General features: G+C 42.9%; 1 protein-coding gene across 30 annotated transcripts in view; it reads left to right on the top strand.

Moving 5' to 3' along the window:
• Nucleotides 1-25,736, top strand: part of Magi1 (membrane associated guanylate kinase, WW and PDZ domain containing 1) — a 612,319-nt gene that overhangs the window by 361,236 nt on the left and 225,347 nt on the right. For 2 of the 30 annotated variants that reach the window (XM_021190702.2, XM_021190705.2), the window contains exon 1: nucleotides 12,937-13,320. The exons of 21 other annotated variants lie outside the window; for them this stretch is intronic. The gene's annotated coding sequence lies outside the window, so the exon portion shown is untranslated. Of the gene's footprint in view, nucleotides 1-12,936; nucleotides 13,321-13,401; nucleotides 13,440-13,711; nucleotides 13,761-14,105; nucleotides 14,282-25,736 lie in introns of those variants that run through there. 7 more of the 30 variants (XM_029535172.1, XM_029535171.1, XM_029535173.1 and 4 more) reach the window with 6 other exon arrangements.

Below are 25,736 nucleotides of genomic sequence, written 5' to 3'. Positions count from 1 at the left end.
CACTCCGGGGACTGACTCAGGTCCCCAGGCTCGCAGGCATGTGCCTTGACTCTGCTGAAGCATCTAGCCACCTCCAGTTCTGTCATCTTTTACTGATGTTGCTCTATTGCATGCATCTATGTGTTTGAATGTAACAGTCATCTCATTTTCCCCCACTGGGTAGTTTTTCACCGTATGGATAGACTACCATCCTTCCTGTTAGTTTCACTGGACTCCAGCTTTTAGCTCTTCCTGTATGTGTTCTTATGTAATTGGACACGTCTGCGCAATACAATACCTGGAGGAGAATTACGGGTCAAAGTGAAGACATAAATCTAGTTGGAGTAGATTTTTGTCAGAACACTTCCAGAGTGGCTGTAGCTTTTACTGTGCACCTGCACTGAGTTCAGGTCACACCTCATTGTCAGAATCATTACATGTTGTTAGTTTTATGAAAGAAATACTTTTTTGTCACCTTGGTGGGTATACAGCAGTGTCTCTTTGGGACTGTTGTGCATTCTTGCTGATACAAAATGACATTGAGCATCATGTCTAGTTGTTTGCTTCTACTTTTCTTTTAGATTATCTTTTCCCCAAAGTTGTAGCAGGGGTTGGGTTTTAAGTTTCATCTTTGAGTTTGGGCAGACTGTAGAGTGAGTTTAGAGAGAGCCTTGGCAACAGAATGAACTGTTAATCCAGCTGGGTGAGACGAAGAGCACTACCGCAATTGTTGAGCTAAATTTGAAGCAAGTTTTATTAAATACAGGCCAGAACAATGGATTCTGGCCAGGTCCATACCCAGAATCCTCAAATGAGAGAATGGCCCCAAATATATTAGTCAGGGACTTACTAAAGCAAACCCCACAAGGCTACATACGTCCTACCTTCATCCAATTGGGGCAAACATTCATCTTGATATACTTTCTGCTCTGAATCTCCTGCCTACGTGCACAAGAGCATTCTGTGCAGTTGCGGCACAGTTGAGGCTTATTATCTTACATCCGTGGTCCTCAGCCTATAGGTCATTATCCCTATGAGGAGAAGTTTAATAAAACTTTCACAGTGGTTGCCTAAGACTATTGGAAAACGTAGATATTTACATTGTGATTCATAACAGTAACAAAATTACAGTTATGAAGTAGCAATGAAAATAATTTTATAGTTGGGAGTCACCACAATATGAGGAACTGTATTAAAAGACTGCAGCATTAGTCAGTTTGAGAACCACTGTCTTACATGAATAACTGCCCCTGGCATTCATAGAAGTTATCTGTCCTTGGGCAAGTGGGGCTTACAGGTTAGAATCATTTTGGTTTTATAGATCTCTTAAGCACAGTAATTTAAACTTCAGCCATAACTTTAGCCATCACAAGACCCGTGTTAACATTAAAAAAAAAAAAGCATTAAATAGTAGACCAAAATCAAATGTTAAAAAAACTCACTTGGGCCTGGGGAAGAAGCTCATTGGATAAAGAGCTTGCCTTTTAAGCACAGAACTCGAATTTGATCTCTAGAACCCATGTAAAAATGTCTGGATGTGGTAGCTTAGATTTGTAATTTCAGTGAATCAGAGACTAGCAGATTCCCAGGGTTGGCCTCGTCTGCTTAATGAGTTTCAGATTCAGTGAGTGGCTTTGTCTCATTATAAACAAGAGAGGTGGCATTTGAGGAATGACATGGCTTAAGGTGCCTTCTCCCTTTCATGATTGCTTCTACATTCATACATAGTAATGCATCTGCCCATGCACAGACACGCACGTACATATACACACATTTAAAGAAAACCTTACAGAAGGGGTCAGTTCTACCTGTTTTATAGGAGGGCTGCAGTAAGATTGACCTGACAAGTGTAACACAGTCACCAAGCAGTGAGCACTCTGTTCCAGACCTGGAAGAAGGCAGTGTAACACAATCACCAAGCACCAAGCCGTGAGCACTCTGTTCCAGACCTGGAAGAAGGCAGTGTAACACAATCACCAAGCACCAAGCCTTGAGCACTCTGTTCCAGGCCACAGGAGAATAACGTCTAAATTAAGGAAATCTATTCTTGTATCAGGGGTCAGATTCATTAAGACATTGTAACAGTTCTTCCCTTTCTCTTTGTGTGAGCCCTCACCTGCCTCCTATTCTTTTGTAGTACAAAAGGAGAATGGTCACATGCATAATACATATGGGGCTAAAGTGACTGGTTTGTTACAAAGGCACACTAGAGGTCATATCAGTTCTAAGAAATTTGTCTTTGCAAGGGAGACAGATGTGGCGTGAAAGTGAGTTTCTTAAAAAGCTGGGCACTAAGATAAAATGTAAATGTACCACTCAATTAGCAACATCTCCCTGCCCTGGTGAGGAACCGGAGGGAAAGGGCCTGGGCTTTGTCTTTCATGCCTTCTTCTTTGTTACTTGGCTCCTCAAAGACTCAGGTAGTTCATTTGTGTAGCTTTGCTCAGTGCTTGGCCTCCAGTCAGGAAGCACTTACTCTATTGGGGGCGGCCGTGATGTGATGGGTGATGCTCATGGGAGGGTGCTGATGCTGGCTCAGAGGGACCTTGCCTGCCTTTTCCATCACTAAGCTTGGTGAAAACAGTCTCAGGGCAGAGGCCTTAGCAGGTCCAGGGAGCAGTGTGAGATGCAGCAGGAAGGACAGTGTCCCCAGATGCCCCTTCGCATATCAGGCTTGGGTTGGGCCAGCCCTGACAACCCACATGACTTACGTGAGTTTCGTTGTTATGTTTGTTATGTGTATTTGGAATTGTGTGTTAACCAGGCTGTGGTGATACATGCTTTTAATCTCAGTCCTCCAGGAAGAAGCAGAAGGATCTCTAAGTTGTAGGTCAGCCTGGCCCATAGAGTGCATTTCCTGGACAGCCAGGGCTTTACAGAGAAACCCTGTCTTGAGGCAGAGTGGCATGGGAGGAGTATATGTACATAAGAACAAAATCACAGTGATTTGAGAAGGTACTGGGATTTAGTTTAGGTAACCTAGGGCTTTAGTTTAGTTCCAGCATCCTGACTGTGGAACACTGAGGTGTACTGTTAGGGTTATTAGTAAATGCAGATCTCGAATGTGGACTTACAACCCAACCCCTCCACTATCGGATTTCTGTTCTGTACTTGGATAACTTGCTTCTCTCTCCGTTTTTTTTGGAAAAGGATTGTTTATATAATCTTATAGAGGGGACTAAGAGAAATAGCCTTTGAAAATATGACCTGGCACACAGTTGGTGGCCACATTGCTGAGATAAATCCACGCTGATGGGTAGTGTCAAATTTAGTGATCCTTCTTTATGAGCACAGTTGACTGGTACAAAGGAAGGTGTGTTTTAAGCACACCTACTAGACCATGTAGCCTTGCTCAGCCTCAACCGTGTTGTTGTGACTACAAGCAAGCTCTGGTTCTATAATTCTGTCACCAAATGTTCCACGCTCTTTAGAGCAATTGCAACTGAGATAAATCTGCTGTATAACTAGCCTACCATTGAGCGATCTATAATTTACTGGCATAAAACACACTAACCTGCACATTAAATGATAAGTGTGATGTTGTAGCCTTATTTTTTTCTCTCCCCCTCATTAACTATAAAGCCTTTAAGCATGCTTTCAAGGTAGGTCAGGCAGTGCAAAGGGGCCTGGTTGGCCTCCTGAGCTTTTCTTGAGCTCTCTGAAATGAATGGCTCTCTGTATGAAGGAAGGAGGGCTTTCTTGCAGTAGTGCAAAGCCCCCATGAAGCACACACCTATGTGACACAGCATCTCCCCAGCACACAGACACACACACACACACACACATACACACACACACACACACACATCTATGCTTCCTACCCTCTTCAGTTACTCATTGTGATGGATTTTCTTCAGGGCCTCACATGGGTGTTATGTGAGTAGGCCATAATATACCCCACACATGTAAAAAGTTCAAACATCATGTCCCCTGTTCTGTGTTCTGAGCCCAGTGAGAGCCACAGCAAAGAAGACCAAAAGGTGGCAAGAGCATGGGCTTAAGGAAGGTTACAGTGTTGAGACAGAGGAGTATGACCTTGTATAGCTCATCTGTAGTGAGGCCCTACAAACAAAGATTCCCAGATAGACAGCTTCCTGCTCAATACAAGCTTGGGGTTTCTAGAACGTCTATCTTTGATGGCGCCATTATAGAATGTTTTTTCTCCTCATAGCCTTTCTGCTTAGATTTCATTAGGTGAGCCATTGTCAGGTAACAACTGGAAGCCTGCTGCTCGACAAACCTGTGGCATAGTTCGTGTGGGTGCCATCGAGGAGGCTGGGTTCTTTGCACTTTGGAGAGTACTGTAAAATGGTGACAGTTGTGATGAAGCACTCTTTGCCTACTCTTTCCTTGTTGATGTTGACAGCCTTTGGAATTTGGGGTTTTTCCCCATTTGCGATATGGTTCCCCAGCTGGCTTAGGAAAGCCTCTGAATTGTCAGTGAGATTGTTGTCTATAAGGGTGGAGGGCTTACTTCCTAATATATTTGTGGCAATTCAAGTCAAAATCCAGCTGGAAAACTGCACTTGTTACATTTTTTTTTTCCTTTTTACTTATTGTAGAAGTCAAAGGTTCTCATAAGGAAAATGGGCCTCTGTGGGCCCCTATGTAACTGAAGTGATTTATCATTTGTATTTGACGTTACATGAAAGTTGTCATAATCCATACGCAGGAAGAGAAACCAACAGTGATTTCCCGTCACCTCTTGGTTATAAATTGACATAATTATCAGGTTCTTTAACTAACTTAAAAAGCATCAGATAAGTTGAAGTTCTTTTGTCTGGCTTCTCTTTCCCCAGCAATATCTGTTACCTTCTAAATGAGTATTATAGACTGACTCACCTTCGGAGAAAATTAGTGTCCTTTTCTTGGCACAACTTGGCTGCAGAATCCAAACAGGTGTGCTTAGGAATTGTGTCCTTTGCAAAGGGGCTCATTTTGATCAGTGGATCCTGCATCTGTAAAACCAGTATTTCTTGATTTGTAGATAAATGCTTTTCTGCACCGGGGAGTATAGAAACACAGATGTATGTATGTAATGTTAAATTTTGCTTTTTCATTAAAAATTTTATTAAAGATTATAATTAAAGTTTATAATTAAAGAGTATAAATTAAAGTTTATAATTAATAACAGGTTAAAACTAAGGTTCTTTCCCTCTACCCCTCCCCCTCCAAATCTGGGCCTCATGTATCCTAGGCTGGCTTTGAACTTGCCTTACAACTAAGCAGGACTTTGAGCTTCTCACCGTCTTGCCCCCATATCCTGAGTGCTGGGATTTCACACGTGATCCACCACACCCAGTCTATGCAGCTCTGGGCATTGAACTCTGGCCCTCAGCTTTTTCTGGGCAAAGCTCTCTAGCATCTGAGCTTTATCTCCAGCCCCTAAACAAGGAAAGATTGATATTGCAAGAAACAAAACAAAACAAAAAAAACTTGTGTAGTGCTATGGTCTTAAAAATGTCTCCCTGAATCCAAATGTTGAAATAAATGGCCAATGTGATATATAAGACTTAAATCAAGTCTTGAGTGTGAAAAGATTTATAGCTGTTATGAGAGAGCTCAAGATAGTGTGTTTGTGCTCTGTCTTGGCTCTGCCCTATGATGACCCAGTGTTCGTCCTTCTGAGCATGCAAAGACAAGCTGCCATCTTGGTACAAAAGAGCAGTTCTTATGGGACTCCCAAGCCTATCGACATGTTTGCTCTGAAATCTCCAGTTAACAGAACTAACTGTGTGACACAAACCTCACAAATCTCTGCTTCTTATGAACATCAGTGCAAATGGACTAAGACACGTCCTATTTATTTTTGTTACATGTGCTTGGAATTTGTGTGTCTAGGCTGGTAAATCAGCACATGGATGACTTTAGTTCCAAAGAGTTGCCTTCAGGTATCGGCCCCTTATCTACCTCCATGGCTCCATCAACTAACAGAAAGTCCCAGCCACATTTTTAATGACTACCTTTAAGAGTGTTTCATTCTGTATAAGCATCAAGTTATTGTATTATTACCACATACATTTTTGTTATTAAAAATAAAAGGACAGAAATTTCATGTGACCTTTGTAATACCATAGTGTTTACCTTTTTTCTGATAATCATGGACTGTGATTTAAATCTTCTAATCATTTGCCTAGCAAGTATAAGTTGTTACCCTGGGCCTTCAGCATCCCATGCCTAATACCTACAACATGTACACTCATATCTGAGGGCCAGAAGAGCATAACTGTAGAAGCTCAGTGTGGGAGTGCCTGCTCAGTATGTCATATACAAGGCCCTGAGCTTAATTCACAGCACTGCAAAAACAAAATGAAACAAAGTATCTTTCTGCTATCTTTTTGTAATAATCCATCAAAATGTGTTCTGAATTGTCTTTCCCTCACTGTGGCAAAGTGTCTGAAGAAAAAAGTCAGCTTAAAGGAAAAGGCTGTTTTGGCTTATGGTCAGAGGGTTTTGGCCTGTGGTTGCTTGGCCCCATTGCTTTGGGGCCTGTAGTGTAGTAGGACACCAGAGCAGAAGGGTGTGGTTGAAGAGATCTCTTTACTTCATGGTAGCTGAGAAGCAGAGGGGCAAGAGAAAGACACAAGGACCCTAGTACCCAAGGGCATGCTCCTAACTCCCTACCTGTCAGCACTTCGTAAAGGCTGCCTTACCTCCCAGTGGCCCCACAACCAGCAAACAAATGTTTAAGCAGTAGACTCTGGGGGATAACAGCATGAACCATAATATGTATGAGCATATACAAAAGAATATAATGCATAGCAAAGAATTATATAACGGACACTCCCCCTATTTTGATGGTTGGGTAAGAGCTTTCTGTGAAATATCCTGGCATGTGTGTTTGTGTGCTTGTTGCAGTAGTTGGGAGCAGGGGGGAGACAATTGCTCTGTCATTGTAACTACTTTATTTAGTCATTTCTCACCTTTGGTTTTCTACTGTTTTGTTTTGTTGTTGTTTGTTTTGTTTTGAACTCTTCTTTCATATATTATATCAGGACTGTAGTTCCCCTCCATCCACTCTATTTCCCTTCAGACAAGTCCAGGCCTCCCAGAGTCGTCGACCAAATGCAACTTATCAAGTTGCAATATGACTAGGCACAGCCCCACATGTTACTTCCACTTTTTCTTAAAATAGTTTCACTAGTATATTATCCCAGAAAGTAACACCTGTCTAGGTTATCAAATTAATTGAGTTATGTATGACATTCTCTTACATGTGAAGATAAAGTTTTTCTGCTTATAATGCTCTCCCTTCTCTTTTTGAAACAAATGTCATGATTTCTTCTTTGTTTACTCACGATTCTGTTTTCCAAAGAGTTTTTTCTTATACTTTCACAGAAGAGAACAAGCAAACATCTTCCTCCCTTCCTCCTTTTTTCTTATTGCCTGTAGTTTCTTATTTATATTTTTTTACATCGTAGCTTTTGAAAATAGCTTCATTGAAATGTATTGCCTATTTCTTTCTTTCTTTTTTCTTTTCTTTTCTTTTTTTTTGTTTTTGTTTTTGTTTTTGTTTTTGTTTTTGTTTTTCAAGACAGGGTTCCTCTGTATAGCTCTGGATGTCCTGGAACTAACTTTGTAGACCAGGCTGGCCTCAAACTCAGAAATCCGCCTGCCTCTGCCTCCCAAATGTTGGGATTAGAGGCGTGTGCCACCATGCCCAGCATGTATTGCCCATTTCTTAAAACTCGTTTTATGGCCAGACAGTGGTGGTGTATGCCATAAACCCAGAGAGGCAGACAGATCTCTGAGTTAGCTGAGCCTAGTCTACATGGTGAGTTTTAGGACACTAGAGAAAACAGGGAAGCTCCGTCTAAATAGTCCAAAAACCAATCAAACACACAAACAAGCAAGCAAACAAACAAAAATCTACTCACTTTAGTATATACCTGCCTTTCTGTACCCATAAATTCAAACAACTTCAGATTCTCTTTTAAGCTCATAGTGGATGTATCAATCTTGAGTATTCATGACTTTTATTCTTATCACTGTTATCAAAGCAACGCAGTCTAACTAATGACTCTTGGGTTTTATAAGTGACCCAGAGGTGACTTAAAGTGTTTGAAAGGTATGTGTAAGTTATGAGCAAATACTTGTTCTTCTGAGTGTTTACTTCTTTATCACAATGATGAATAATGCTACCACAAATACTCATGTATACATTTTTATATTGGCATGTATTCTCATCTCTCTTAAATACTGTCTGTCAAATGGAATTGCTTTATCATATCATAAATAACATTTTGAGACCTGATTATCCTCCAAAATGGCAGCTCCAGTTTATATTACTATTTGAGAGTTCTCCCTTTTGTCTCCTTTTAGTTGTCTTTTGCCTTGAGATGTCTTCATAACTACCAAGTTATGGTTGTGACTTACATTTCTGGATGGATACCCAGTTATACTGAGCAAATTCTTATGTGTTTATTGGTCACCTGTATATCATCACTGGCAAATGTCTGTTTAAATCCTTCACTAATTTTTAAATGGTCTGTTTGTTTTTGTATTAAATAGTTGTAGAAGTCCTTCACATATTTGTATATTAGTTCCTCATCAGATATGACTCACAGATATTTCTTCTTATTCCCATTGATTCTTCTTTCATTATCTTTGTAGGATTATTCTCAGCGGCCGGGGGGGGGAGGGAGGTATCTCTTCGATCTATAATGTGCCAGTTTGTATGTGTGCGCGCCCTTTTGGCATCATTGCCTAACTGAGGATTATAAAGATGAATAAAATGCTTTCTTCTGGGAGTTGTATCAAGTTCTGTCTGTCATTACTTATGAGTAAATCTTTGTGTATAGTGTAAGAAGGGGGCAGCTTTATTCTTTTCTTCTCCTTTTTTTTAAATACAGGGTTTGTGTGTGTGTGTGTGTGTGTGTGTGTGTGTGTGTGTGTGTGTGTGTATTCATGGGTGTCCTGGAATATGCTCTGTAGACCAGGTTAGCCTCAGAGATGTCCCTGCCTCTGCCTTCTGAGTGCTGGGATTAAAGGTGTGTGTCACCACCTCAGGCCAGCTTTATTCTCTTTCATATGGATAGTTTTTATTCCCAGCACTGTTAGATCATTTTTTAAACCTTTTTAAACTTTATCCTTTATGTTCATAGCATAATTCAGATTTCTCTCAGCCTTCAGTAAGTGTACACAAGGCTGTCATTTCCTTATGTCTGCCTACCTAGGCACGTTTTGCAGATTTATGTTTGCTACTGGTGCCCACTTTTAGCCTCCTTTCTATTGTTAATATCTATTTTTCTTGCAGTCTAGTTAGTGAATGTGACTTGGGTTGTCATTCAACGTAATTTTATCAAAGGACAATTCTATTATTGTCACTACAGAGCCCCTTTCCCAACCTCATAGATGGCTTATACCTGTTTGTTACATCTCACAGGGCTGTGCTCTTGGTATGTAGTCAGTAAATTCAGGGAAGGACATACAGAACCTGGGTATGGTGATGCCTAGTTGAAAATCCAGGACACGAGGCAGAGGCAAGCGGACAGTGATTGAGTTCAAGGCCAGCATGTACTACATAGTGAGAGCCTGGCTTAAAATAATACACCAAAACAGAGGGATTTGATCACCAGTCCAATCTTGGCATGGTAGTGCAAGTCTATAATCCCAGCACATAGAAAGTAGAGCCTGGCTTGTTTTATGTGGAGAACTCCCAGCTATCTAGAGATATAGAGTAAGACCCGATATCTCAAACTACTTATCTCCTGCAAAAGGCATTTTCATAGATAGCAGATCGACGTCTAGAGGGTAGCTCATGTGATTAAAGTGATGGCAGTCTCTGTGCCAGGCATTTAGCATGATCTGAATCCTCCTACCTAGTCCTCATACCCACCTGCTTCATGGGGCAGGAGAGAAAGTAGAGGTGTTGCCAGGTCAAGCTGTTTGCCATTAGTCACATGAGAAAGTAGAGGCAGAGTTGCTACTGCGCTTGTTTGGTGCCATATCCCACCTTGAAACCAACCCACACTCCACAATGGCCACAGAGCTTGTTTTAGGGATGTTCAGAAAGACATCCTTTGGCCTTTTCTTTGTTAAAATGCTGGTAGTAGAGATGACTACACTTCCCTGTTACTTTGAACTGAAGATCCTGTCTGAATGGCCCTTGGGTCTGGAAATCACACAGTAATGAGTGAATTTCTGTCCGTGATGAATGAAGGAGTCATTGGTTCTTAACTTGTATATGTCTCCGGAATGATTTTTTTTTTTTTATAAGGCATGTTATGGTCATCTTTCCTTACTTTTGCTGGAGACCATTTGACCTCCGAGAGCCTGGATTTGTGAAATTGAGGGTGTGCTTGCTCTCTGATAAAACCTGAGCAGCTTTCCATGGCCTCTTTGCATTTCTGTTATGCACAGAGAAGCCTGGTCTTACACTAATTAAAAATCATTTTGATTTTCCTGTCTGTCTGTCCATCTGCCCCTCCCTCCCTCCCTCCCCCCTTCTCCATTCACTCTCTCAGGTGGGTGGGTAGGGGAATCAGGAGGAGGTAGGAGGGATTAGTATATGATTACAAAATGATTGTTATCATTAGGGATAGTTTCCATCCAAATGAGGTCTGTTTTCCTCACTCTTTTGAAAACTGGAAAGCTGCCCCTGAATCTGACTGCTCGAAATTTCCTTCCTTATTTTACGAAAAGGACAGTTCTGTGGTTTTGTTCCCTCTGGTGCAGCCTCTATGTCACTTCATTGCCACAGAGCAATTTAATTTGTACTGCACAACCATTTTCTTATGGAAAACTAATAAAATACAAATTTTAGTTTCAGCATGAAATTGTGGCTGAAGGCCTTTGAGAGTTCTATGTGATCCCTTTCTGTGTGATGATGACAGAGAGTGATGTCAGTGCTTACACACATTATGTACAAGGTTGATAAGAAGAGGATTCACTAAACTTTATTATTTATCTCAAAATGAAAATATAAACTGATACTTTGCATTCAACTCCTAAGACCTTACCTGCCAATGGAGTAGGCAGGAATCTGGAATGAAGCTTTAAAAAAACAAAAACAAAAACAAAATCCCAAAGCATCTCACTTATTCTGGCAGATTGAATTTGAGGTCAGCCTCATCTATAATGTGAGTTCCAGGACAGCCGGAGCTATGCAGCCTGTCTCAAAAAATCAAAACAAATCAAAACAAACAAAAAAGCAACAAGAATTGTTAGAGATGCTTAGTATGTGAGTGCGGTGAACAGTAATAGCATGTGATGTACAGTAACCCTTTTTTCTATATGGATGGGCCATTAGTGAACATCTGTGATTGCGGTGAACAGTAATAGCATGTGATATACAGTAACCCTTTTTTCTATATGGATGGGCCATAGACACTTTACTTACCTGTTTTCCCATGTGTAAAAATTTTAACAGAAATGGTGATAAAGGTGACACCTAACACTGATCTGTGGCCTCACATGCACACAAGTACATGTGTACACATGTGAACTCATCCATTCATACACACAACAAGGACTACTATCATGTGAGAATAATGTACAAAAAGTTCCTAGCACAGCTCACAAATGTTCAAAAACAGAACGAGGAGAGGTGGACTTGGAACACACTCCAGTGTGGAGTCTTAGAATTCTAAGTGCCCACCGGAAGAGGAGTGCTAGAAATGCAGACTTGAGCCCGCCATAGTGTCCCAAGCAGAAGCTACACAGAGAAACCCTGGCTGGAAAACAAAAAAGAAGTTAAGTCTTGTCATGCCCTGGGTTGTTCAAGGAACAAAAGATCACATTTTCCGATGCAGTGACAGGTTTCTGCTTAGGACATTTTTTTCTCATCTGCTCTGACATGTAGTTGATCCTGTGTCCTAGGGAAAGTTCTGTTTTCTAGTTATCTGACCTGTAGACTGCCCTCCAAACCTTTCTCTCCCTTAGCTTTCAAATGCTTTGCTCTCTGTTGGCTTTGGACCTCCCATCCATGGTTCCCTATCATTCTTCATCTGAAAGTTTTAGATTCCCTTGTCTCCTGTCCATTCTTTAGTACTTTATTCTTGGCTGTCCCTGACATGTGACTGTGGAGCTGGGCAAATGCAGGTGGTGGGTCAAAGGCACACCCTGTAGTGTGGTCATTGCCAATAGGAAATGTCTACTCTCCAGAATTCTTACAGCACTGTTTCCCACTCCTGGAGTTAAGGTGGGGATACTGAACTGGGCATAGGGCTGAGATCGAAGTCCTGAGTTTGAGGGGTAGGGAGATGACTTAGTAAAGGGTTTGCAGCACGAGCAGGAGGACTTGAGATCCCCAGCTTCCTTTCAGAGCCAGCTGCAGCAGGACGCAGGTTTCATCCCAGTGCTTAGAAAGGGGCTTGCTGGCCAGTTAGTCTAGCTGGACTCACATTGAACTTCAGGTCAGTGCTAGACCCTGCCTCAAAAGTTAATCTACAGAAATGACTGAAGAAGGCACCTCACAAAGATCCGTGCCTAGGACACACACACACACACACACACACACACACACACACACACACACACACGAAAAAGTAAATTTGAACAAGAGGTGGTAAACCCCAAGTGCTTGGTTCTAAATTGGATTCTACCTTCAATTTTTTTTTTTCTAATCAGCTGCTTGAAGGGGAATCCTTCAAAGTCTCATTCTCAGCTTCTCCATCATCTTTAACTCCATGAAAGCAGTTTTTTCAAATATAAGAATTATTTCTATGAAATTTCTTTCAAAGTTAGGAGAGAAGCCGAGCTCTCTCCTTGGGACTTGGGAGGCTCTTGTCCTCATTCTTGAGAATCACCCACCTTTCCTTACCATACCCTCAAGCCCTCACCCATCTGTCCACTCAGCTGCTAGTCCTTAGCAAATGGGGCAACCCGATTTCCCGCCTTTCCTTGGCCAAGAGCTCCCTAGGACCAATCGGGTGGTGGGGACTTGACATGTCCTGGTAGGGGAGCTAGCTGGGTCCCGCCCCCTCCCGCCCCCTTCACAGGTGCAGCCCTAATCCCCCCTGGCCTAGATATCCGGCAGCCTCTGAGAACCCGGGCTCTGTGATGTAATGCGCTTTTTTCACACTCCCGGCTTAAATACAGATGGAAATTGTTGTCATGTGTTAGAAATGTCGCCAGTGATATAAAAGGCGCAAGCTTGAGCATCTTCTCTCCCTTCTCGCACATCAGCTGCTCCTCCAGCCAGAGCCTGTGCCCTGGAAAACCCACTCAGTGGTCAGGTGGCCGAGGAGCCCCTAGCTAGCTTAGGAAGGGGTTCAGATCCCACTCCCCACCCCCGCCTCTCCTTACAGCCGCTGCGGAGCCGAAGACCAGCGTGGTGGGAGGCTCTTTCAGGCGCACAAAAGGAAGGATTAATCTTGGCGATTGGCTGGGCTTTTGCAGGCAAGTACAAGTCCATGATCTTCCCCGGCCAACCCCTGCCCACCTCTGGATTCGAACGCTCGGCCACTGGAAGAAGGCTGGGATCAGGCAGGCGGTGACCGGGGCGCCTGCCACCGGAGGTTTGCGCTTGGGTTGTGGGAACATCCATGGAGGTGAAGATGCCATGTGTGGTGTGTGGACCAGGGAGGAGGGGAGACTGTGGGCCAGCTTGGGAGGGCCAGATGGCTGAGGCTGCGTTTTAAATCAACGGGCAGGCAGGCCCCGTTTGGCTGGGCAGGGTGGGAGGAGAAGCAGGGAAGGAAAAAAAAAAAAAAAATCAGAGGTCAGTGGGTAGGGAGAGGCTGGGCTCCCGAGCAGATGCCTGGCGAACAATGGGGCTTTTGAAGGGGATGCTGGAGGAAGTGTGGCGTGCGCTTTGTATTGCCTCCTCCGCATTGCAGGTTGGAATCGGGCAGCTAAATTTTAATGAAGTGCATTCCAAAGTGTGCTAGTCAGCCTGGGTTTGGGGAGCCAGAGCGAGGGGCGGCCCCCAGGCTTTGCTGAATGGGGACTGGGGGTGGGCGGGGGAGGGGGGGCACCGAAATGAGTTCCTGATGGATGGTAAAGGAGGAGATGAAAGCCCGCTCAGTGTGGAGGGCAGGGGAAGGGGAGGGGGAAAGCCTTAGGCCCCCGTGCATATTAATAGGCTCCAGCAGGTGTTGGTAAATGCATGTTGCTGCATTGTTCCGGAGCCCAGGCTGGAGTAGGCGGGGAGACAGCGACTGCTTCTCCTGGCGGTAGTGGGCAAATGCCTTTGCACTTTGGAAGAGCTTTGCAAGCTCTCCAGAAAATAAAGAGGAAAAGGACCACCATCCCCTCTCTCCTCTCCCCCACTTTTAAAGGGGGGATGTACATGCAGAAGGCTTCTTAGGTTTGCTTCCTGGAGATTAACATGTGTTTGTGAGAACACTGTCTTGTCTAGGTAAGGTACGCTTGTCTGTGGGCATCAGTAAATAGAGGAATCTGGAGTCTGGTTTGTAAGTGCTTGGGAGCTGGAAGGCTGTTCTCCCTGGCTGGTTCTTAATGGGCCAGTCCTGGAAGACTGGCTGGTATCTTTATTTCTTTAAAGGGACGGGGGGGGGGGTGTACCTTCCTCCCTCTTCTCAAACTCGGAGTCTGTCTGACCGAGTACCAGGGGGGTAGTGAAGTGTGCAAGGGGGCTGTCTCATCCACAGAGTTGGCCTTCCGCACAAAGGGAGTGGATTTGTGTCTGAACTTAATGGTTTGAGGGTTTGTGTTGTTTATTTGTACGGATTAGGAGTAGGCCCCTTTCTCTTTCCAAGAGTTGACTATGCCTATTCATTGAGAATCATTTAGGAGGCTTTTTAGTTAGGACTGTGCACTGGTCAGATAACCCTCGCTGGTTTTGTCGTTTGCTTGCATGCTTCTTTTTAACTACTCTTGACTAGAACCTATTCAGTGTTTTCAAAAGGTTCAGAGGTGCTCATTGGAGGAAAACTGAAAGCTTCTGTAGAGGAAGGGGCGTGTGACTCTTATTTTGAAAATATTTAACCATGGGTTTATATATAATATATTCATATATATATATAATATATGTATAAAGCTATGCACATTTTAAAAATAAACATTGCATTTTGGTTCTGGGGGAAAAGATTTGGTTGAGAAAGGCTTTCATTGTATCACCTATAAGGCCAGTGCCTTCTGAAAACTGGTATTTTACCAGAACTTCAAATCCTGCCTTGGTGGGGTACATGTTCAGATTCTTTTCATGATTGAACTTGCACAGCCCCTACTCAGTGAGGCCAGCTCCCCCCTTGCCTATGAGTTTATGTGCTGTTGAAAGCCTGAGCAGATTAATGCTATCAACACTGTCTTGATTCCTCCAACCCTCAGCTAAGGGAACAGGAACTGCCTTTGCCCCTGGCCGCCTTTCCACTCTGAGGCTGGGAGGGTAGGGTAGGGGAAAGAGGATGGGGCAGGAGGAAGGGAGTTGGCTGAGGCCCACCTTTGATTCCCCAGCCCCTCTGGACCCCACCAAGTCAAACCTTAGAGCTTTCCTGCTTCGTGTTCCTCTGTAGTTTCTCAGGCTGCAAATTTCAAGTTATGTTTCTATGGCAATGCCTTGAAGAAAATGTTTGATATTGTATCTGCCTCTCTTGAGAGGTGGAGTTGACCTGTTTGTTGTTGTTGTTGTTTTTGTTGGTGGTGGTGTTGTTGTTTTTGTTGTTGTTGTTGGGTTTTATTTTGTTTTGTTTTGTTTTTTAATAGGCTTGAGGTTTACCTGCTGGTCCTTGTTGAGCAGAAAGCAGGGGGGCAGTTGTGTTTGTTACAAAACTTTTCCCTAGAAGACTAAAGCTTTCATGTACAGCCCAGGGTGTGTCCACTGGAGCAACCATCCAGTGGATGTATTCTACACTGAGACTGTTTCTGTGATACACCACTGTAGATGGGCCCTTTGATACATGAGATAACACATAGTCCATGAGTTATTGGTACCAAAGCGATCATGGCTGTCGCTGATGTGCATCAGGAACATACTCTGCTTCAGTCTTGTCATGTGCATAGAAGTGTAAGAAAGGATAAAGCAGAGGAAGAAGGAAGAGAACCTTTACATTCACAGAGTCAAGCGCTGGTTGATTAGTACCAGTTACCAGAATGAATGAACAAATAGAGAGGTGTACTTTCTTTTGGCACCTAGGCAGTGTCTTTAAAGCAGTTAAGGAAACAGCGAATGAGATGGCCTGTTTCATGGTATACGTGTACCGCAAAATATGTAGCTCAGTGTGTGTTTTCTAGTGTGAGCTTCTTAGCCTTTCCACAGGGAGTAGATTGTGGGGAGACTTAGCCCTAAATGGGAAAGAGTTCTTCAAGGTAATGATGACTGTAGAGGAGAGAATACTAGAGAAGGCAGAGTGGAGGACAACTCTCCATTCAAAAAACAATTTTTTTTTTTCTTTGCAATCATAGTTTTTAGGCAAAATCCAGTTCATTTGGTAACCCTTATTCCCACAGCTTGTTTATTTTCTCCTTTAAAGAATTATGTTGATAATCAGACCCCAAATATTTGAATGTAAGCACATCCTCGCCGTCATACTGACACCCTCTGGCACCAGACAAACTGTCATAGCATTTCTGAGAAGGAAGGCTGGTGGGAAGAGAAGGCAGCAATGCCAGTCACTGATTTGGGAACTCAACAGAAGCCTGTGTGACAGGGTCTCTCCTCTGCTTGGCTTCCAGTCTTCTGAAGTGTTATGAACACGCTCCAGATGTCTTGTACTGGATCTTCAGCAGTTTCTGCCATTTTTTGGTCTCCAGCACATCTACATAGTGTGTCAGGAATGCCCCCAACTAGGGGATTATGTCTAACTAAGTACTGCAGAGTGTGTTCTCTTTGGTAACTTACCTGGCCCTGGTTCTATACTTGAAAATGACTCTTGTTCCACTTGCTCCAAGGGTCTGCTGAGGTGATGACTGTGTGCCATGTGGATACTTGGTTTAGCTAGGCTTGGCTTGGCTTGGCTTGGTTTATTCTTTTTATACAGGGTCTTGGCCTCTGGTTACTCATTTTGATTCTCTTTTTTTTTTTCCAAGGAGATTGGCACCTTTAAAGTTTCAGCAGACTATTAGATTCAGGCATAAAATCAATGGGAAAATGTTGTTTGACATTTAATATGATGTTTGAAAGGATCCAAAAACATGAAAGTAAAAAGAGACCCCAGGCTTGAAAATGACCCACTGGGCTCACACCTCTTCAGTGTTCGTGGTTGCCTGATGTGAATGGGAAAGGAGGAGACATCCTCCTGGAGAAACTTCTGTTCTTTGGGATTCTCTGTTTGTGGAGGGTTTGCTGCTTTCCTTTCTGGCTCTTAGTTCTGAGTGCCAAGCCTGGAGTAACAGTGTGAGCAATGGATGCACCAGGAACCCTGAGCAGTCCCTTTGAAGTTGGATCTTAGTCCTAGAGCGCTGTTGCTTTTGCCAGTACTTGAAAAATCATTTCAAAAACAGAGAAAGGTGGGCACAGGATCCCTTGTTTTTAAAGATGCATGTTCTTTCTGCACGCTAGAGAGTGGATCCCATATTTATGAAATTGAAAAAAAAAAAAAAAAAAGACACTTAGCTTTCTGCTCAGAGCTTAATTGATCTTCAAGGTGATGCTAAATTATTGTGTGGGGTGTATTTCTGTTCCATAGTAAAGATTAGATCCATGTGAATCTACAAATTTGACAACAGCTATATGAAATAACTTGCCTAAAAGGAGTAAGTGCCATAATTTTCTAATTAATTGTGGAACAATGCCAAAGAGTGTTGCTTTAGAATTACTAAGTGTAGATAAGGAGGCTAGTCTGCAAAAATTTAGCTCTTTTTAATGATGCTTAGCACCTGGGTTTATGTAAGCCTTTGCTACTTCTCTTTATGGCTTTGTGGACCTTTACATCATTATTGACATTTCTGTCTAGTGGTGATACTCACCTGAAAGGAGCATGTGTGTGGGTGCCTACTCTGTGACCTTAAATATTGAAGATTCTAGTATAGCAAAGAAGACTGGGTCTTCCTTAGCTTCTGAAGCTTGGGTTAGAACCCATGTTGATTTAATCCAAGGTAGGGAAAAGAGGATAAGGTAGAAATGATTATTGAAAGTATTTTCTCTATGTGAAGTTTATTCCTAAAAATTGTAAAAAACTTGATTATTTACAAATAAGGTCAATCACAAAAATAAGTGTAATATATAATTTCCAGTTGATTTCAGTCTCATACTTAAAAAGGACTGTATATGTATGGGTGTGCTCTCAATTTCCATATTAATATATGCATAGTCAGAATGTAGTCTGTATTCTACTTGGAATTGACATCTTAAGACAGTAATTAAAATATCCCTGCCATTGGTAGCAAACACCCCATGTCCTCAGGTGTGGGATAGAGTGGTATAATGCATTTAATTTAATTTGATGCCAAGACTTTGGGTCCCTCTTCCATCCCATATTGATAAATAGTAGCTAGCCTAGCCCACGAGTTCTGCGTGTTACTGTCAGTCACATCTGGGTAACTTTCCATCTTGGCGCATGTTTGCCGACTTCCTGCTTTTTAGTCATCACCTGTGTTTTCAGGCTGCTTCCTGCTTGAGCTAGCTCACAAGGTAGATTTAAGCATTCAGCAAATACCGATTTTGCAACTTCTCTGTGCTGAGAACCGTTGGGGTGCTGGAGATTTATGATCAACCGCATGGACGAAGATCCAGTGTGGGGATCTTCATGTGTGTTATAGTCAGGAGAGTTGGGCAGTGGTCAGTTATTTGGAATGCAAAACAGTACAAATGTGGTGGGGGTATAGGGGAGGAGAGTATGTCCAGGAACATGGGGATTGGGTGTGTTGTGGTTTTCAGTAGGGTCTTTAAGGTGCCAGGTTAGGCCCCTCAGGGAAGGAACATCAACCGGTGGAAGAGTGAGGGAAGGGATTATGTGTGGGTGATGGACAGTCCAGGATAGACACTACAGTAGAAGTGCTAACTGCACTCTCTGAGAAGTAGCAAGAGAATGGCTGGAGTAGAGAAGATGGCAGAACTCTGTGGACAGAGTTCTGACTCCAGGACAAATGATGCCTGGCATCTTAGGGCACAGCCACACTACTGACAATGGATGGCAGCCATTGCAGGGTGCTGACTAGATAGCAGACCTGGGAAGTCTCACCACGGAGAAATGGAAAGGGCGGGGGCGGGGCATGACTAGGGAGATGTCCCTTTCCTTTGCTTGGAGGAGAGGTGTGCAGAAGGCAGGGCTCTATTTGTAAGTGAGTTGATGATGGTAAAAAAGAGATGAAGAGTCACTCTGAGTTTATTTTTTATTTTTCAAGATAGGGTTTCTCTGTATAGCCCTGGCTGTCCTAGAACTTGCTGTGTAGAACAGGTTGGTCACAAACTTGGATATCCACCTGCTTCTGCCTCCCCAGCGCTGGGGATAAAAGTGTAAGCCACCACAGCCTGCCTTGATCTTTTTATTTTTTCAAGGGTAGTTTTTTGGGTGTGATGGCTCTTTAGTTTAGCTTGAACTTTATGGGGGGAAGTTGAGAAGGTGTCTCATTCTGCGGTTTAGGTCAGGACAGGGAGGCTGTGTGACATTGATGGAAACCTCCTTTATGCCATGAGTTATGCTATCATCAGTGAGGCCAATCATATAACACAGTAAGAGTCATGGCTTTGTACCTGTTTGTGACTTTCTGCAGTTTCAGCTCCTGAGGCATCTCCCATCATTGGATGTGTGTGTGTTCATGTATGTGAAGATAGATGTGTGCATAGGTCCTCATGCATGCTTGTGAAGGTGTATGTGGTAGGCAGTCGACAACCTCAGGAATCCTGTCTACCTCCTGTTGTGGTGTGAACATTATTGGGGGTTTCTTCCCCACCTTAGATCATTTAGCTCCCAAATAAAAGACACAAAACATTGATATTTATAATAAGCCTTAAAAGCACTAGAGCTGGGCAGTTATCAACCCTCTGTGCAATTTTATCTACTTCCTGTCAATAACCCCAAGTTATAATTTGCCATGTTCTGCCTGGGCTGTTCCTACTGCAACTGGCCAGCCTCATGACCATCCTCTTCCAAACCACCCACCCTATGGCATCTTTTTCCTTCCTCCTCTCTCTTCTTGCTCCTCCTGGGCTCTGCCTCAGACCCTAAGCCTGGCAACTGAAACCCACCAACCTCTCTTCTGCCCAGCTACAGGTTGTCAACATCTTTATTTAACCAGTAGTTTTAAAATTAAGGAGCAAGGTTACGTAGCATCACTTGGAGAATTTCCTAGTCCCTGTGGATCTCTAGATCTTGGGAGCCAGTATTTAGCATTCCAGTTCATAGCAACAGACCAAACTTCAACAACCTCCTGGGAGACAAGACAGAGTGGTCCAGTGGCCTGAAACTTAGCAATCGGGTTAGACCAACTAGCCAGGTGGCTGCAGTGATCCACCTGTCTCTGCCTGCCCAGCTCGAAGATTACAAGCATGGCCCACTGTGCCTGGCATTTTGCTGTGGGTTCTGTAGATACACCTGAGGTCTTCTTGCTTACCGATCTAGCACTTTCTAAATGAGCCATTCCTCTAGCCTTAGTGAATGCATGTTTTTAGGATTAGAAATAACCCCACAAAGGAATTTCATAATACACGTTCTTGTCAGTGTGCGCAAGTTTTCCTTTTAATTCAACTTCCTTCCAGTTGAGTATGATCAATCTTTAAAAGTTGCACAGGTTGATAGAAGAAATGCTGTGTATAGATACGGTCTATAAATATTTATAATAAATGTGGTCTTTACTCAGACCTCTCACGGCCTCTGGGGTCAGAGATTCTGTTCAGGTCCTGGGAGATGAGAGAATTTACTCCCCTCTGTGAGAGTTTGCCTACCATGGGCACAGTGATAGCATGGGCCATGTTTAGCAGGACAAAGTAATTGCCTGAGGACTTAGCTTTCTGCAGGAGGATGTAACGTACTCAGCATTGTTCAAGTAGCTAATTAAAGACTAATGGGGAGACAGCCAAGTAGCAGTTTTAAAGTACATCTCCTGTAAAGGGGGAAATTTTAAATTATGCCATTATATCATCCTCAGAAAGAACAGTGCCTTCCGACATGTGGACAAGTTCTAGTAGTGATTGTTAAATTAAAAAAAAAAAAAAAAAAAAAAGTTGGTACAGCCAAGGTGGAGTGCCCAGTGAATTCAGATTTCTTTAAAAGTTAAACAAGGTTGGCTGAGAAGTTTTTTCCTAGTTAATGAAACAAATACTTAATATCTCTCAGCTATGAGGCAGATAGTAGACTTGGGTCTGGGAGACAAAGGTGCATGACTTGTGGCCCTTTTCTGTCAGGATCCAGTGTCATTGATGGTGAGCAGTGCCTCTATGAGAGATGATAGCATGGTGTCCCATGAACTATGTAAAAGTGTTTGGGGGACAGTGAGTATAGTTGACTTGGCTGGAATTCAGGTCAAGGATGGTTTTGTGGCACAGGAAGTTCTGCTGGTACCTTTGAAGGGCAGAGAGACAGGACTCTTCGAGTGAGACTCCAGAGGAAAGGCTGCTGCTGGAACTTGTACAGTCACTCACTGTGTGGGACTGTCACAGGGGTACTTAGAGACACTCCTATGCCCTACTGGGATATCAGATTTAGAGCTTCCCTTGAGGGCAGTGGGAATCTTGGAGGAATTTAAACAGAAGGAGTTCCGTGCTTGCATTTAAAAAAAAAAAAAATGACTGCCTAAGTAGAGGCCTTCTAACTGATCCTCAGGCCAAATGTGATCCATTGCTTGCTCCTTTTCACAAATGAAGGTGTTTGTTTGTTTGTTTGTTTGTTTACATAGTCTTTCATTTGGGACATGATGGGGATTTTCCCCCCTTTCTCAAGCTTTTATGCTGTAACTATAGGGCCGAGTCCCTGTAGCAGGGAATGTAGCCCCAGCCCCCCAGCTCCAGCTATTTACTTGAAGACAGTTTGCTAACCCTTAACTTTTTTTTTTTTTTTTAAAGCAAGTTTTGCTAATCCTTGACCCAGGTTTGCAGTTAATGCAGGAGCATTTATGAGGAAGCTAAGGCTAAAACCCCAAACCTAGTTCTTCAGGAGAGAGAGACATTGAAGGACTTCATGGATAAAGGAATGAGAAATACAAGGGAGAGGAGAGCTAGGAAATCACATGCTAGTTCTAGGAGGAGCGAGTGTGGAAATCAGAACGTCACAAGGGGCATTCAAGTGGAGATGCCCAGCAAAGTGGGAGGTGTTTGTGTCTGGAATTAACCTGAGCAGACGAAGAGTTGGGATTTAGATCTTTTTAGTGTGTAAAACCCACCCCGGAAGTACTGCATTGTTTTTCTTCCTCCGCATGTGTGCTCCAGAAAGGAATCTGTCTCTGCCAGTTTTCATCTTGATGATTCAGATTTCGGCTTCACAGGCTTTAGGGAGCCAAACTTGTATGTGGTATGTTTGTCAGTTTTTCATTGCCGTGATCAACAGCAGCCGAAATGGTTGTTGTTGTTGTTGTTGTTGTTTGCTCATGAGTTCAGAGGTTCCAGTCCACGATCACCAACTGGCTAGAAGTGGTGAAGCAGACCATCATGTGGAAGGACATGAGGACATGATGGGAGAAAGCAGTTTCCCTAGTGTCAGCCAGGAAACAGAAAGGAAGGGATGAGGCAAACTAGATCTTTTCCTGGTGACCTACTTTAACCAGGTTCTACTTCCACGTTTCCCTCAACTCCCAATAATGTCATAGTAATCCATTGATTTCTTAGAGCACCCAGCATTTAAACATCCCAAGGATCTCCCTCTGAACATTGCATTGCATATGAAGCATTCAACACCCGAACCTTTGAGTAAGTTTTATACCTAAACTTTAATAAGGTACATTATGTAATCTGGTCCAGACCTACAGAAAACCCTTCGTGTAGAATCATGGGAGGCTCCTTAATGGCTAGATAGTTGTCTTTTCAAACAAATACTTATTTCTTGGCCTAGAATATTAGTCTAAGGTTAAGTATAGTGTCTCATATTTTTATGTGATTCTAGGGTCTATCATGCAGTCAATTCACTGTACTAATCTTCATTTTGTAGTTACAAAACGTGACACTCAAGTGAAGGAAGACAAGCATCTTTCTTCAAAAATCTTTCTTTGATTTGTTCAACAAAAACTTGTCTAACACAGTATATATTATTCCAGGCAATAATACCCTTGCCCTTTCTTGGTTCCTAAGACTATAAAGCATAATATTGTAGAAGGATTGTCAGTATTTTAGTCCAGCCCCATCATTCTTAGCGATAGGCTGTGGGTTGCCCGTCTCCCTCGAACGATCTGATTCCCTCTGAAGGGCATAAGATGCATTGTTTTAGTGCCCACTTTCCATTCTTGGAGCAGCGCATCATCTTGGCCCTGGCTGGTGCTGATTAGAAGATTGTATTTTCCCCTTTTTATTACCAGACTTGCTTTTATTGCAGATGCTCTGCTTTAATGGGGTCAAAATTAGGGAAGAATGTTTCACCCTTAGTCCATTCTCTTATCTCATATGACATGCTGCTATCTGCATTCTTGAAATGTGACATGGAAAATTAAGGAACATGGAGTTTCTGGCAGTTTCCCATTTTCATCATTACATGAGCTGAAAGCATCAATTTTCATTTCATGCTTTGAATTGCTTGTAATAGGGGTTTTCAGTGAGTCTTTGGTAGGCAGATGAGCCAGAGCTCTGGGGCTGTTCAGGAAGGAAGAGAATAGCTCTGGAGCCCAGCAAGACCCACATGCTTCTGGAGAAGAGGATTCTAGATGCATTCCTCACCATGCACTATAGACACTAATGTTTCTCATGAGTTTTCTTGTGTTGCGCGTGTGATATAAAGACCTGGGGTAGGCACGGTTTATTGTTTGCAGACAGCATGAGAGTAGCAAGGTCCTGAGCACAGTGGTATCTCCTTTCAGCATGTGTGGTGATCTCCAAGACCCCTGACCTTAAAGCAGAGACTCTCCCATCAATGGGTTAGGGATGGGACTCCAAGGCAGTAGACTCAGTTACATAATACTCGGTTTGACTTTATTAATAAACCCTGACTATGGGAGGTTGCAGTTTCCTTTGTATGAAGACACTTTCTCCAAGGCAGCGTTTGTGACTTCCAAGCTGTATGGAAAACCTGTGTCTCTTACTCCAGACGCCTCCTGTGTTGTGTTTGCATTTTCCAGAATGCAGAATGAAGGTGTTGGAGTGAGCTGTTGTGCTTGCCAGCCAACAGGAGGGTGTTAAAAAAAAAAGTGTGTTATGTTTCTTGCCAGTTTGAAAATATGTATATTCTAACATTTTGTCATTAAGAAAACTTATGTTAGTTTGAGATGGCTTTAATCTAGGTGAATTTTAAGTGTGTGTGTGTGTGTGTGTGTGTGTGCGCGCACACTTGTGCACCTGCTTCTGAGAAATGTTAGGGTGTTTGTTAAAAACTTCAAATTTTTTTGAAGTGAATTTAATTCACTTACAATCAGGGATGTTGTGCTGAGTTTTAGCAGTCACATACAATCCTGGACCTGTCAATCATTCAAGGAGAACATTGAAGTCTCCCTAAGAATTCCTTCCTCCCCATCCCTTTGTAGTCGGTCTCCTTCCATTACCAGGCATCCATATTTATTTTGTGTTAACCAATATTTTTTTTTTACTTATCTCAAATGCCATATAAATGAAATCATTCTGTATTCAGCTTTTGAATTCATATTTTTGCATAATAAATGGAGTTGTCTCACTCCTGTTGATGCTTGCATTATTAGTTCCTTTGTATTGCTGTGTATTGTTCTGTTTTATGAATGCACCACAGTACACTTAATCTGTTTACCTCGTGAGGGACTATTGAATTGCTTTTACTCCGGGATTATGAATAATGTCATTAAGGAGGCTTCCACAGAAAGCAAGCAAATAGGCTTAGAGTTCCTGGGCAGAGAACCACATGAGTACACAAGGGGTGTGTCAGCTTAGGTTTTCACTTTTGGTAAATACAGAGGAGTGAGGTTTTTGGGTCACATGGTAAGTCCATGGTTGGTGCTGTGAGGAACTTACCCCTTCCACAGTGCTTAGCCATGGTGCCTCCTCTCCACAGGAGGCAGTGTAAGGCTCCCAGTTGCTTTATGTCTTCCCTGGCGCTTGGGTTTGTTGTTTCTGTATATTTTTTGAGTCAGGATGTCACTGTGGTCTGGAGCTCCTAGAAATCCTCCTGCCTCTGCCTCCTTAGTGCTGCTATTAGAGTCGTGTACGATTATTCTCTAGGACTTGATACAGGTTGAACATCTTCCTCAGTAATCCCAGTGCTGAACTCCGGTGGGTTTTTAGTGCCGTGTCCATACTTAAAAACGGTTGTAATTGCATTGTCTTTCTGAATGTGGGTTTTCAGATGAGATACACACTGAGTAAAGGCTGTACAGATACTTCAGAATCCAAAGGACTGGGGATGCTGAGGCAGTCTTGTCTCAAATATTTCAAATAAAAGAATCTCAAGCTATATTGTCAAATGTTTTCTTAGTCTTTTGAAAAATGTTTATAAGCCGGGCAGTGGTGGTACACGCCTTTAATCCCAGCATTTAGGAGTCAGAGGCAGAAGCAGGCCAATTTCTGAGTTCAATGCCAGCCTGGTCTACAGAGTGAGTTCCAGGACAGCCAGGGCTAAACAAAGAAACTCTGTCTTTAAAAAAAAAAAAGAGAGGGGGCAGATTCAAAGTTTGGTTTAAAAGATATTGCTAAGACAGACATTAGCTATGAGGCAGAGGCAGGCCCATTTCTGAGTTCAAGGCCAGCCTGGTCTACAGAGTGAGTTCCAGGACAGCCAGGGCTACACAGAGAAACCCCGTCTCAAAAAACCAAAAATAAATAAATAAATAAAGGCTCACTCTGGCTGCAGAACAGGGACGATGGTTGTCAGAAC

This window comes from Mus pahari, chromosome 2 (assembly GCF_900095145.1).
Source record: "Mus pahari chromosome 2, PAHARI_EIJ_v1.1, whole genome shotgun sequence".
NCBI classification, from domain to species: Eukaryota; Metazoa; Chordata; class Mammalia; order Rodentia; family Muridae; genus Mus; species Mus pahari.
The sequence above is the reverse complement of the archived record's forward strand: the minus strand, read 5'-3'. Positions and strand labels throughout refer to the sequence as shown.